Below are 2,326 nucleotides of genomic sequence, written 5' to 3'. Positions count from 1 at the left end.
AAAAAAAAAAAAAAAAAAAAAAAGAAAAAAAAAAGAAAAAAAAAAGAAAGAAACAAAAAAAAAGAAACAACGACGCGACATCAAAAATATTTAACGCAACGTTAGACTGCGATCAATCATGACACTTGATTTATTATAGGAAATACTATACGAAACTTTTATATCGGAAAAACAAAAACGTATCTTTGTACGAGAAAGAGAAAAAGAAAAAAAGTAGCAGGAAACTAGGATATAAAATTAAAGCCTAGTTTCATAAAAGAAATAAGATATGAACGCGCGAACAGCCGTATTAAAAGAGAAGTTAGTAAATATCGGAGACACTTTCTCGGGCTCGATTTTGCGAGATCTCGAAGCAATGAAAAAAGTTCCTACCTGCGTATTGATTAACGCGTATCGTATTTTATAGTTCTTATATTGATATTAGAGCCAAGCATTATCTCTAGCAAGATAATTGTTTTCGGTGATTCTGAGGAAAAAGTCGTAATTTTACGAACTTTTTTCGTTGTGTTCCACCGTTCAATCCCAATAAAATGTCTCCTATATCTATTAACAGCCTGTATATCCGTGCTTTCTAATAGCTGGTAATTACGAGGCATTTCGATATCGTAACGTGGAACAATAATCGATCGATCAAATCAAAAAAACGCGATGAATGATAAAGCAAATTTTGCGCTTGATCAAAACATACCTATTGGAATTTTATCGATATTTAAATTAACTTGCAATTAAGTATCTTGCGAATCGAGCATGCATATGTAACTAAAAGATGAATTCGCGTAGTTTAAAACGAAATTCAGATTGATAAAAATTTTTACGCGAACCAGCTCAATTATTTTGTTTTACGAACGATATTTGATTCGTTTGTTCCGCGATACTTTAACGAGATTTTGTTCCCCTCCAAAGAAAATACTAGGAAGCTGAACCAATCCAACCTTTAAATCTCAGAACGATGCATACACAATCTACGGCGGATTAAGTAGGTTTCTGCGCGAACGAATGGTAAGTTAGTTAGTATGTTTCCAATATAACCGACGATCGATAACAAGCTCGATTGAGAAAATTTTGATCGTCGGCAACGATTTCGAACGAATCGTTGATATATCAAATATTCATACTTTTATGTAAAATTAAGGCCTAGGTGTTCACAAAAATGTGTATCGTTAACGTTGCAATTTTCTTTTATCTAATACGCGATACTAAATTATTTTATTCTTTATTATTTTATAGTTTCAACGCATATTCGATATCGAGTTGTATCTTTTATCCTCGAAACGACGATTCCAACTACTGCCACGATTTCATAATATAATTTCTTGAAACGATAAAACCCCGTTAGGTGCTAAACGTAATATCATTAATTGTAATTTCTTATATTCGTCGCAAACTTTGTTTATTCTGTTTTTTTTTTTTTTTTTTTCATTTTCATTTTTATTTCGTTTAATTTAGGAATGATCGCGTAGAAGGAATTACGAAGGATCTCATATGTCGTGATCAGTAAGGAATCGAGCGATTACGTCTCGGTATCTCGTCAGAGTGTTCCAACGAGTAATGCGCGTTACCGATCCGAGCTCACCCCGACGAGATATCCAATGTGGAAGATTGTACCGTGTATTCGTATTTATTGTGCCAAAGATATATATATTAATTTTTTCTCTCTATTTCTCATCAAGGACGAATCTTTGCAGGTAAGCAACGATGTTTATGAAATAACGTCGAAGAAAAGAAGACGACTACTACGATATATCGAAGATCGTTCGACAAGATTTTGGAGTAATGGAATAAGACGATAAAGACGATCATCGTGCCGCTTTGTCTGTCTATCGAACGTCCTAATCTCCTGCGTCGCGTTCCAAGTGGAATTAGACGCGATTCGTCCTTTGATGCACGGCTGCATTATCGTACTCAACTTTTCACATGTCTCTTTTTTTCGATTTTTCCTCTCTCTCATTCGTTCTCTCTCCGTTCCCCTTTCTCTTCCCTTCTCAACCCCAATTTCACATTTACGTTTAACTGGACCAGCACTTCTCGTTTATAGATATATGCGAATTCGTCAAGCGACGCATCGCTGCGGAATTGTATCGTTCGCTCAAATTACGTACGCGTTTCTCTCGAAACGAACGCGCTGCTAAATTGGCCAGCCGTTTGAAACGTCTCGATCGACCGGCTATCGTTATCAACAGTATTATCCAATTAACCCACCGATACAGGCCTTTTTAAACGTGTTCCGAAAAAAGAATCTTCTATCGTTCACCGTTGTGATTACCGTGTTCCATCCAGTCGATCGATTCGTATTCGAACTCGCGCTCGCCCTCTCGATTGATACCTA

The 2,326-nt window shown here is 36.0% G+C and overlaps 1 long non-coding RNA gene across 1 annotated transcript; it reads left to right on the top strand.

The window, feature by feature from the left end:
- The first annotated feature begins 6 nt into the window (after positions 1-6).
- Positions 7-2,108, top strand: LOC116186462. The gene is made up of 2 exons (XR_004151467.1): positions 7-1,345; positions 1,447-2,108. It is a non-coding gene; the product is annotated as an uncharacterized LOC116186462 (long non-coding RNA).
- The last annotated feature ends 218 nt before the right edge of the window (positions 2,109-2,326 follow it).

The sequence above is a fragment of the Apis dorsata genome, unplaced genomic scaffold (assembly GCF_000469605.1).
Source record: "Apis dorsata unplaced genomic scaffold, Apis dorsata 1.3 scaffold_734, whole genome shotgun sequence".
NCBI classification, from domain to species: Eukaryota; Metazoa; Arthropoda; class Insecta; order Hymenoptera; family Apidae; genus Apis; species Apis dorsata.
Note: the sequence above shows the minus strand (reverse complement) of the source record. Positions and strands in the feature narration are given on the sequence as shown.